At 56.4% G+C, this 11919-nt stretch overlaps 1 protein-coding gene across 1 annotated transcript in view; it reads right to left on the reverse strand.

The window, feature by feature from the left end:
- Positions 1 to 11919, reverse strand: part of LOC119100938 (cell surface glycoprotein 1) — a 32447-nt gene that overhangs the window by 19763 nt on the left and 765 nt on the right. The window lies entirely within an intron of this gene.

The raw sequence follows: 11919 nt of genomic DNA on the forward strand, positions 1-11919 counted from the left end.
AACTGATCTTCCAATGCTTCGCTTCTTTAATTGAAACTGGTACGGCATTTTACCAAGTCACTACTGTTCACACGACGCGCCTGAATGGCCGGCAAACACAGCTAAATGCCTCGACATAACGTCGATGACGCCCACATGTGGGCTGAGATTGCGTGAACTAACCGTCGGTCCGAAAAATACGACTGGCCTATAAAACAATGAGTATGTATGTGCTTATAGCTACTATTAATATATATCACAGTTAGGATGATCCGTGAGTACCAACCAGTGCCTAAGATATCAGTACAAAAAGCAAAGACGGTTCGGATGTGCCGATGCGGAACAAGAGACAACGGAGAGCAGCACCTGGCTGAGGGAACGATGTCATCCAGCTAACCAGAATTACCCGTCTGTATCCCCGTAAGCACCGTAAGTGGCACCTATCCACAGTCATCGTAAACTGAGCGTCCGCTGAGCACTGTTCCGCTGGTGGCGCGGGTGAACGCGGCACTGGCGCGGCGTGACGCCGCTGGCGCGCCCGCGGCAATGCCGGGTCTTTACCACTCCGAGCGGGGGACGCGCGACAGGTGGTGTCACTTCCGGTGCCGGGGTCAGACGCGGCTCACGGCTGCCCCCCGCACGAGCCGCGGCAAGGCCGAGCCGGCGGTGTCCGGGAAACGCGGCACGTGACGCCCACATACCACGTGGGAAGACAGGCAACAAGACCGAAGAATACCGCAGCGGGGCAGGGAGACGAGGCAACAGGGCATGCAGAGGACGCAATAGGGCAGCATGACGCGGAAATAGGGCAAGGAGACGCGGCGATAGGGTAGCAGGACCCCATAGCAACTCAGGAGGAAGCAGACAGTAGAAGGTTTTATTGAAGGACGCCGCAGAAGGAGAGAAAAACACACCGCTTTAGCAGGCCAACTATGGGATCACCGCCACACCGCAAAGCAGGGCCTTCGGCCTAAGCCATAGTGAGTGCCATAGTTGGAGCTGATGCTTGGTGTTTGTGGGCGCATGTTGAGGCAATTCCTCACAGTGAGGGTAACATAACGATGAAATGTGCGAGCTTACTAGCAGCCTTTGCGAACCGATCAGAAGGCCTGAGCAAAGATAAGATGCCACAAACAAGCTACTTGTTCGTTCATACACCTACATCTCAGTTGTAAGGCGATAGTGAGAGATGTCAGCACGGCGATGCGACAATGCATATACTGTGTAGATGACACACTTTTATGTGTCGTTCACAAGTGAGTAGGAAAACGGCATTTGTTACACCAATGTTTAGTTGCATGTCTTGTACACCAACGTCATAATATTTCCCACAATAAAGTATGTAAGCTCTGGCACTATGGCCAGAAAACTTGGATGGATATATGCGCAATATTAGCACAAAGCGGGTTATAACGCATAGTACATCAACTATAAGAGCCGCCACTATGTGCAGGAGGGACAATGGCAAATAGACTTACAAATGCCATGAAACAGACACAAGGCCCACAAGTTTTTGTAGACGGAGCAGACGCCAGGGAAGGACGCTGGACGCAGAGCTGGTCTCAGGGACACCGGAACACTAGCATTCCTGTTCTGAATCCTCACATCCGCCATCCCATGCAGTCGGTGATGGGGTTGCCAATTCTTTATGCCAATTTCTGAAAACCTCTGCGTAGCTTCGATAGTTGGTTTACGTTTGTTTTTCTCAGTTAACCCCTATCACAAAACCGACGCAGTGGGCCGACGACCGGGCGCCAACGACACGGCGAAGACTTCGACGCATCCACGCCGATCTAACACCGGGAATTCCGACGCGGCATGCGTCACGAGCAGCGCGCGCGCCGGCCGCTGCTGCGGATGTCCCGCGGGCGCGCGGTCGGCGCGGAGAGGGCGCCGCCGGCTGGCGCAGCCCACCACTCGCTGTAACTGCGGCCGGCCCGCTCCGCCAACGGCCGCCGAGCACGGGACAGCGCGGAGCCGGAGGCGCCCTGCCGGCTCACGGCACGGCGTCGGCGCGGCGGCCGAGCGCGCAAACCTGGCTGCAGTCGAGCCGGTAGTTGCACGGGTGCCCTGGCACCAGACCGTGGCAAACACGGCGTTTCATAACACGCTTTCGGCACAACTGATCCGTGAGGCGGGACGAAGAATCCGGCTGTTGGGAGGGCAACCTTGAACTGCTTGTGCCGCTGTATGGCCATAAAGTGCCAGTGTCAAGACTCTTTCATTCTCCAAGCATTCATTCGATATTAGTCTTTGATGTGTATCCCCTGGTCTGCATGTGAGCCAGTTTGTGTGCAAGACCTGGAGCCAAACAGCGAGGAGCACACGCCCTGCCAGCGTTGCGCAAATAGCACAGTGCATTGGTGACGCGATAGGCGATGCTGATCAGGCCGGAGAGACCTCGATGCGTGCACAGTGAGTGTTTTCTGCCTGTACGAAGTGTTGGGTCAAAGAGAACAACAGCGTTCGCTTCAGCCCAGCGCGCTCACCCAGGCTCTCTGGCGACAAGTACAGACTCGCCACACTCCGCAGCCCGGCACACTTCGGAGGCCGGTCGGGCCGTTTTCCGTCGCAAGCCGTGGCAAATGACGGCCAGGTCAGCGCGGCGGGACGAGTTCCCAGAGCGGCCGGGCACGTGGGCCGGCTCGCAGTGGTTGCGACACCGGCCACAGTGGGCCGCCGAGGCCGGCGAGGTGAGCTGCCCGCCCGCCGACCGGCGCCTCGCCCTGGCTCGCCCGATCAGGCGCCGGTATTGGCCCGACCGGAGGGGCCAGTTTTTGTGCCGGTCAGCCGGGACACCATGAAATTGTCTATAGGGCCGGTGAGGTAATGCCCTTGGAATTATACGGCTGGAAGAGGGCCAAGACATGGGCCACGCCGAGGGGGCATTTTTTCCAGAAACGGGCGGCCTTGAGGTGCCTGTTGGCATTGTCACTCGGAATGCCGGTGCTTATGACAAATTAGGGTTACTATTTTCCACCGCGATGTGACGTGGCAGGCGGGAAGAGCGGGGGGAGGATGCAATGCCAACGGCGATATGCATCATTGAAACGAATAAACCTGTTTAGATCAACCAGACGCTTCTCAAGTTGTTCTGTCATGATTAGTCGGTTCGTCCGATGTGCACACAAAATAAAATATGAGCCTAGCAAAGAACTGCATCGTCCTTCCCCAAAAACTTTGTTCCATTTACGGCGTCACTGCGCCGACATTTACATAAGACCAGGAATGTACGCGAGAGATCTCCGCATCCTCTGAGCAGAAGAGCACACACACGAGCACAAGCACAAATCACAACATAACTTATTTTCATATTCAGACGGTTTACTGAACGGGGAAGTGATTTCAAATAAGGATTTCTGGCATCTTCAGGCAGGACAGGAGTGCAAAGCAGACCACGTCAGGCCCGGCCAGCAGGTCAGGCGCAAGCCTAAGATGATTAACGAATAAACCATTTATGGAAAAGTGCTCCCACTCTTCGCAAAAGCGTTAGAAAGTCAGCAGGTGATATCCAAACAAGGCACCATCTGATGAATTGCCTGTCACTTGCTCAGATCGTTGTGACTAAGTGATCCGAAGTTTCAAGGTGTCTCCTGTGTTACATAGTCTCCACGCTGTTGCGTGGTGTCGAGACATCCTCCGATCGTGGGCGGATGACCTTAACCCAGCTGATCAGCGCGATGGCAGGTCATCTCTGCCCGGCCCATTTGTGACGCGCCGCAGCGCGGGCCGGACCTGCTGAGTTTAACAATCAGCCTCGTCCGTGGCGCCTACGCACCACCGAATCCCATTTCAAATGACTGGCAGGTGAAACCCTTCGGTAAGCTGACTCATCGTTCAAACCTTCACCTCACCTCCACCTCGACTGCCACCTCTCACCCCAACCGTCTCCCACGGCCTCCCGCAGCCGGCAAGGGCATCTGCCCACGTGCAGTGACAGCGTCCGGTGTCCTGACGTCTCGCGGCATTGCCGTTAAGCTTCAGTGCACGGCAAGCGGATGTGACGTTTTCCTTTCACGCCATTACGCCCCCGCTCATTGAGAAAATACAGGATTCGAACAGAGAGTGACCTTCGGGATCAGGGTGGAGCTCCTGGCCGCGGGCTGCAGCGCCTATCGGCTGTCGCTCGGTGTGTGGTGATCACTTCAGCTCCGTTTCAGCTCTAGGATAATCTTAAAGTTCATATTCGATGAACTAACGGCTTCTCACAGCGGCGTGTTTTCCTGGTAAAATAATGAAACGCTTACGTAATAGTTCATGGTTTCAGTGAGCTGTAATACGCCAGGTAACTCAGAATTGTGCACGGCCACAGACACTCATTTAGCGTGATCAGCACTTGATCAGTCGCTAATTTGAGCACTGGCTCAACCACTGGATCAACCGAAGGTTCAATTAATGGTGCAGCCGCCAGCGCAATCAGTGGTTCAGCCTGTGAGCCCAGCTATGTTGCGTAGGCCCAGGGCACCTCCCCGCTGTTCGCCGTCGCCCGTGCTGCGGCCGGGGTCATCACCACGAGCCGGGGTCGCCGTCCTGATGCGGGTGTTTGTGCCGAGCTCCGCTGCGACCACTCAGCCAAATAGAAACACTTCCTGCGGCTGCTGCTGGGAGCGTCCTGAGCCGGTGGAAGTAGTTTCTCCTCGGCTGGCGCGCATGCGTAATCGCATCCCGGCGGTTTCGATTCGAATTTGTGGACGTAGACGATGCGCTACTTCTTTGCGATACAGAACGGAAAAGGAGCTTAAAAATTGAACATGTGATGACTTCTCAATTGCTAACGAGGTCTCTAATCCTAAATCGTAAATCCCAAGCGCTTGTTAACTGTCATGCTCTGAGAGCGAAGTGCTGTAGAGGCGCATGCTGCGTTTTCGTCACGTGGACCATGGCGTCAGCTGACGCGTGCGTCACGCCATATTAGACATACCTTGCCACGGGCAAGGCAACGACACAAGTTTTGACATCATATCTTAACCTCAATCTCCAAATCCAAGGATGAGTTTCATGGACGCTTCTGAATGCCAGAGCAAGCGCGCGGAGGGCACCTAAACAAAACATTCATGGCCACTGAGCTCCGTGAGGCACCCGCAGAACCAGAGCTGTGCCTTCTTCCGCCCAACTTGACACTCAGTGAGATCCACCGATAAGAAAGTCGGCTGACTTTGAACTGCATCTCTTGTCTGATATAACACCACGCTCAAGTTGGTTTGAATTACGTATATCTAATTAAGCAATGATACTTCCTCTCCAGATTCTGCGAAAAGCGACGCGCTCTGACATACCACTTTTCGTTTCACTGTTCCAAGGATTAGCGAAACATGATCGTCACCACCCTTCTTTCGGCCACGACAGACGCAGGACGACGGGAATGACGCCACTCTCGCGATGGTTTGATGGGCCGAGATCGCCTTTACGCTGTACCCCAAACACTGGCATATTTCAGAGTAACACGTCAAGCGCTGCCGCATCTGAAGGCATCGATGCTTTCGCCGGCAGGGCTAACGCTAAAGCCAAGTCTTAGCATTCATTGCAGCGCACTGAGTGCTCTCTTGCGAAAGGAATTCTAACTGAACAAGAACATGTAGAAAGTTTCTTTGGATCTACGCCAAAAATGATTGTTTAATCAATCTGTATGGTCCTTATTGACTAGAAGTTAAATCCGCGGGAAAGACATGGATAACCATGAATCGGCTAAAAAGCTCACGGTAACGGCCACTCAAGTATAAGCGGTATGAAAACCGATAGAAAAACAAAACAATATGCAGACATTCACAGCCTATGCGTATGGGTGCAGCACTTAAGGTGGGAAAGAAGAGAAAAGGTAGGACAAGTGTTTCAGAGTTACGCACCCGTCAGTGCTCCTCGTGAGGTGGCTGGTAATCCACGATGAAAGAACAAAATGAGCGTCCAGAAATTCCAACAGTGCTGCCAGGAATGTCTGTAGAGCTGTTGAAACCTCCTGAGATTTCAACAGCTATAGCCTTCGGCGGTTCATAGCTGACGTTCGTGTGACCATAGTGTGAAATGCATCCAGATCTAGGGTGGGAATATTGGTTTACCTAGTCCATTCAACCTGGTCCATTAACATTCAACCAACACATTCAGTGTTCAACAAGACATTGCATCGATTGGGCTGTGCCGAATGTTACACAAAGACAGCTGCATTACGGAGCACTTGACCCTGCGGTGTGGTGTACCGTCCTATAACCAGTCTGAAATCAATAGCTTACAGTCTGGTAGCTACTTGTTAGTTGCAGTCAATAGACGCCGAGGGCGTAATTTCGCAAGCTAAGTGGGGGGGGGGGGGGGAGGGGAACAGCGAACTACGCTCTGACTAAAACCTACACTGAACATTAAAAAAATACATTAAAAATCGGGTTTGGCCCCTAATTTGGCTAGCTCCCTATCCGAAGTTCAGGGACTTGAGCCACCCCCCCCCCCCTGCAAAAAACTACAACCTTGCTCACAATCAAAAGCTTTCCATAAACTGGATAAACTGGAGTCGTATGCCGACGCGCCGCTTCTCATGGGTTTGGTTGCTGTGGGAGCGCCCTCCCCCGCTCTGGAGCCCTACCCCATGAGCCGGGGACGGCGATGGCTGGCCGCGCGCTAGCCGCGCCAGGATTGGTCCGTTTCGTTTAATATTTGCTCGGTGGCGGCAGCGGCCGGTGTCATGGCCCGTGAAACACCGGCCAAAAATCGCGGCCAGCTGGAGCCGGCCACGAACAGCGTCAGAGAAAGTGGCGGCCGGCGCCGGCTCACCGGGGTCACTGGACAGCGTCGATGGAGGTCACACACGACGGCTAGACCAGCTGACTGACCACTGCCCAGTCTAGAGGCAGCGGGACCACCGTCTCGGACCAGTGCCTGGAAATCCTTGTCCATGGAAGTCGGTGAAAATTTATCACCGCCCGGTCTTCTCAGCTTTAACTTTCAGTTTTACCAACCCATAGCGCCAAATAAAAACGTCTCCTGAAATTCGGAGCTAAGCCACACGGGCTGATGCCAGACCAAGCTGCTCATACGATCGGCCAGGCTGGGCAGTGTCAACTATACCCTGCGTGGCGGCAGAGCGGGAAAAGTGGCGTCGCCGCGGTGACCTCGTTCCGAAGCCTCCGCTCTCCGCCGACGCGGCCCGGCTCATCTCTCCCGCCACAAGCCCGGCGTGGAGCCAGCCGGCGCTGAATACCTAACGCCCTCAGTCGACGCACAATCGGCTCTGATGAAACCCCTCGAGGTTGCTGTGCAGACGAGGCCGGCTCGGCGAGCCTCTGACGGGCCGCGGGGTTTCCGTGGCCTTACTCACTCGAGAAGGCTCACCGGGAACGGCAGGGGGTGGGGTGGGGGGGGGGGGGGAGGGGGAAGGACGGATACACGGTCGCTGGAGCAGCTGTCCAGGCCACCACCTGGCTCGGGCTGGACCGGTGAGGCGTGAAGAGACTTCCTTGACACAGAGGGACTCCCTTGACACAGCGGTGCAGGAGAGCGCCAATCCTGCCCCAGCGGTCGCGACGGGAAGAAGGGAAGGAGGAAGAGCACCTGCTCACAGGCTGAACAAATCTAGATATCATGACAGAAAAAAAGACTGATGGTATAAACACCATGCGATTCTTGGACGCTAGATGTCAGGATGTCCACGCCGCTTATGCAAATAACTTGTGTCTCATGAACTCCGCAGCATGAGGGGGGGGGGGAGGGCACCAACTTTTCCGGATTTTAGCAATACGCTTATGCCATTACATAAAGGGAAACGCCTTGAAAAAAAATCATCCAATGCCTCAGTCTGTTTCAACTTTTGATCCGCGTTAGACCTGTGGCCTCACGTCATAGTAACAAGCTCTCTATACGGTTCAAGCGCTGACGTGGGTGTTATAGATCATCGACTGAAGAGCTGGGCAGACGAAATAAAGCCGGAATATGCCTGTTACGACGCTAACAAAGTATAACCTAACTGCACTGAATCGCAACGCCCATGGACGCGTGACGCAACAGCCTTTACGCCAATGTGTGATCAATGGTAACGTTCTGCACACCGCTTCACCTAACGCGACGGCTCTACTGAAGGTCACATGGGGGGAGGGGTGCAGTAGGTAAGCAGGTCCACCCCCAGAACATAATTACCGCTGTCCCATGACAGTCTGATTCATGTGTTTCGCGAGTGCATGTCGCAGCCGAGGTTCCTGTTGTTCTAAGAGCACGCGAGTGGAAACGAAACCAGTGGAAATCCCCGCGTTGAAGATCGAGCCTGATATAGCTCAGAGAGCAGCAGGGCCGACACAGTACCAACGTGCTAGTTTTAGTTTTACAAGAAGATTGAAACGAAGCATTAGGATCACGGATGAAATACGTTTTCGGACGTCCTGGTCTGGTGTGTTAGCATATACACAACGTTTCGACCAATTTAACTCTGCTGTCGTTGTCAGGTGTTATTGAGTCTTGAGAAGCAAAAGGCTTCAGCCATGTACGTGTCGCAACTCGAGGCGCTGGGATTCGAACTAGGGTCTCCTGATCGTAAGTTCAGTGCTTAACCGACTGAGCAACAGGGCAACTGAGCTGAGCTAACTGAGCTAACCGGAAAGGACCGTCCTGTCCTCCTCTTCCATCTGCCAGCTTTGCTAGCAACAAATGCACGCGTGATGCTATTTTCGCACCTGGGTAACTTGCTCCGTCCGGTTACCAGTTATCATATTCTATTGCCTTAAACCGGTCCCACGAAGGCTGGTACCGGGCAGAGTCCATTAGCCACCTCGGTACGTGCCTCAGCGCCAGAGCCAGCGAGTTCTGACCCAGCGTTCAGAGTTGGCCCGAGAGCGCGCTGTTGGCCTCAGGCAGAGCGTTTGGTCACCGGTGCCGGGCCGGCCGGCCTTGGGCTGCGGTCAGACCCAGCAGGACAGGGCGTAGGTCGGCCATGCCCGAGACGCCGGCCGCGCGCCCCCGATGCCGGCGTTACCGTGCACATTAGCCGGCGTCCGAGGACGCCGCGGCTAACCTTGGCGCCGTCCGGGGAGGCATGCGCCGGCGCCGGCCGCCGGCTGCCGCTAACCTCGCTCGGCCGGATGCGCGCCGAGGAGAGAGGCGATCGCGGCGCGCGGCGCGCGTCACCGGCTTCTCTCCGCGCGCCTGAGAAAGGCCACCGCTAATGGCCGTCGCTGTGCGAGGCGGCACCGCCCGGCCGTCCAGGACTTCCTGGCGGCCCGGCCCGGCCTGGCCGCCGCCGACCGATTCGGGCGGGGCTCTGAGCAGGAATGACGCGTACCGATGGCCGGGTATGCGAAAGCTGCCCGCCAGGGAAACTGGCCACGCTCTGAGTTTCGCCGCGCTTGTCTTCTCGCCCTTCGAGGCGGCCGGCCTCAAGGTTGAGTGACGCAGTCGTGTCGGGACCTCGTGGATCTAGCGGCGCCACGCACGCCAGGCATCCCCGCCGGGAGGAGGGGGGGGGGGGGGGGGAGACACGCCGGGGATGGCAGCCGAGTGGTCACACTTTCTGCATGACTCACGCCGCGCCTGCGCTCTGAGAGAGCGCAGACACTTCCGACGGCGCAGCAGGCTCGTGGCGCGGAAACTCGGACTAGAGCCTCGTGTTCAGCGCGTTTCGCCTATACATGAACACGACCGGCGTCAAAGCCCCACGCTCGTAATTACCAGTTGAAAAACGCGTTCGGTGCTTGCATCAATCGGAAGCCCAGAATTTACTACTCGGTATCAGGGCCCCCAATCTCGCCAGAGGGGCGCAACAGTTGAGGACAGGTCCCGGGCTGTATCACAATGGGAGTGACTTCACAGAGGCAGGCTGTCCCCTCGCACCACGAGCCGCGAAGGCCACTGGCGCCCGCGGGACCGCACTGGATCTTATGCGGGACTCGGCCACCGTGGCGGACAGACAGGCGCCGTATTCGCGCCTATCGGACGTCCGATCGGCGCGAGATACACCTGCAGCCTGCTCCGCATGTGAAGTCCTCCGGGGCTGGGGCACTGGAGAAAGTGTAAAGTCCTCCGGAGACCGGACACTGAAGAGAGCGTTAAGTCCTCCAGGGCTACGGCACTGAAGAGAGCGTTAAGTCCTCCGGGGCTAGGGCACTGAAGAGAGCGTTAAGTCCTCCGGGGTCCGGCACTGAAGAGAGCGTAAAGTCCTCCGGGGACTGGGAGCTGAAGAGAGCGTTAAGTCCTCCGGGGCTAGGACAGTGAATAGAGCGTTAAATCCTCCGGGGCCCGGGCACTGAAGAAAGCGTACCGACATGGACACCGCTGTTTCACTGCGATACATTTCTTTAACGATACCTTGTGTTCAAACGCAGACGTCCTATTTGCACATTACACGTTGTGGAGTCTGACACGGCTGTTTTTGGCAGCGCCATCCATCGCTCTCAAGCAGTTTCACCAGCAAAGATCGGATCAGTTGGCCTGTCGGGACTGCACAATGGCATACATACATTAAGAGAGTTTGCATGTGATACGTGGAAAACAACAATTTTAGCAGCCAGACAGGATATCAACTTGCTGGGTTCACTCTGAAGTGAATAAATGTGTGCGCAACGAAAGCTCTGCAAGCATACCAGTCCAGTGAAACATACAACCCAAACCTGTTACGGCACCGATCAGCGGGCGGCGGATGTAGCCTGAGGTCCAACATATATTTTCTCAACATGTTCCCATCCAAATTCACACGTATGCACACCTGTACAATATTGTGGCACCCCTTCTCCGCTTACTCTGCCCAGAACGGCCTGCACATCACTGAATTCATGGAAAGATATGCCGACGCGCCACCGGCAACCGATAATGATATGCGTCAGCTCGCCTGGAGCGACGAGCAGTCAGTGCCGAGTGCGCTGCCCCTCGTGAGCTATTGCCCTGCCGGTCACCGCTGGAGGCTGCTAATGACCCTGCACGCCGGCGCAACCGCGCTTCGCGGCCTGGATAGAATAACACGCACTCGGCGGAGCCCGGAGTCAGACTCGGTGCTGGAGCCTGCACTCCCCGCACTGCCACGGTCTGGCGCGGGCAGGAGCAGGCCGGGCAGCCACAGAACATGGATAAGCGGGGAGATACACTCCAGTGGACATAATGGTGATCATCCAGCCAGGCGTGCGCAGAGGGTTTCGGCGAACCAGCAGCAGCAGCACTCATCCTGTCACCGCGAGCCAGCGTCTCGCCGCCGTTTACGTGCCAGTGGACGCAGCTGTTACACAGCCAGTTTAGCGGCCGCCCAACCCGAACGCAGTAACTGCACTATACGCAGCAGGGATGAGACAAAGAAGGAGAACTCGGCACCATAAAAACTCCCATCTGCAGGGCCGTTGGGAAATCAGCGGAAGTGCATCTGCCGGGCGGTCGTCGGCCACGTGTGGGCCTGGGGCGGCCGGGCCCACCCGGCCGGCACGTGTGGGCCTGGCGTGGCCGGGTCGAGATAGTCAGCACGTGTGGGCCTGGCGTGGCCGGGCCGGGATAGCCAGCATGTGTGGGCCTGGCTTGGTCAAGCCAAGACAGCCGGCACGTGTGGGCCTGGCTTGGCCGGGCCGGGATAGCCAGCACGTGTGGGCCTGGCTTGGCCAAGTCAAGACAGCTGGCACGTGTGGGCCTGGCTTGGCCGGGCCGAGATAGCCAGCACGTGCGGGCCTGGATTGGCCGGGCCAAGACAGCCGGCACGTGTGGGCCTGGCTTGACCGGGCCAAGACAGCCGTCGCCAATGCACTCGCAATGCACCCTAATCTGTGCTTGTCAGCTCCGTTGAGTTCCGTGCGGGCTACAAATAATATCAGCTTATATGATTCAAGATTAACGCAGCAACGCTTCCGTCCGCGCCGCCCAGCTGTGTGCGTCGGACACTGACCACGGCGCAGCGGGCATAGGAAATGGCGTATCAGAAACCGCGTTCACGTGAACTGACTGACGGTTCACGGGCAAATGGCCAAAATGGCGAGAGTGTGTAACGGGGGCGGCCGTGAT

The sequence above is a fragment of the Pollicipes pollicipes genome, unplaced genomic scaffold (assembly GCF_011947565.3).
Source record: "Pollicipes pollicipes isolate AB1234 unplaced genomic scaffold, Ppol_2.1 Scaffold_4881;HRSCAF=5763_pilon_pilon_pilon, whole genome shotgun sequence".
Classification (NCBI taxonomy): Eukaryota; Metazoa; Arthropoda; class Thecostraca; order Pollicipedomorpha; family Pollicipedidae; genus Pollicipes; species Pollicipes pollicipes.